At 35.0% G+C, this 300-nt stretch overlaps 1 protein-coding gene across 4 annotated transcripts in view; it reads right to left on the bottom strand.

The window, feature by feature from the left end:
- Positions 1 to 300, bottom strand: part of SEC24B (SEC24 homolog B, COPII coat complex component) — a 101,568-nt gene that overhangs the window by 8,472 nt on the left and 92,796 nt on the right. The gene's annotated exons all lie outside the window — the stretch shown is intronic.

The raw sequence follows: 300 nt of genomic DNA, 5'->3' as shown, positions 1-300 counted from the left end.
AAACTTAAAACCTTTTGCACAGCAAAGGAAACCATAAACAAGATGAAAAGACAACCCTCAGAATGGGAGAAAATATTTGCAAATGAATCAACAAAGGATTAATCTCCAAGATATATAAACAGCTCATGCAGCTCAATACTAAAAAAACAAACAACCTAATCCAAAAATGGGCAGAAGACCTAAATAAACATTTCTCCAAAGAAGACATACAGATGGCCACGAAGCACATGAAAAGCTGCTCAACATCACTAATTATTAGAGAAATGCAAATCAAAACTACAGTGAGGTATCACCTCACAC

This window comes from Physeter macrocephalus, chromosome 7 (assembly GCF_002837175.3).
Source record: "Physeter macrocephalus isolate SW-GA chromosome 7, ASM283717v5, whole genome shotgun sequence".
Classification (NCBI taxonomy): Eukaryota; Metazoa; Chordata; class Mammalia; order Artiodactyla; family Physeteridae; genus Physeter; species Physeter macrocephalus.
The sequence above is the reverse complement of the archived record's forward strand: the minus strand, read 5'-3'. Positions and strand labels throughout refer to the sequence as shown.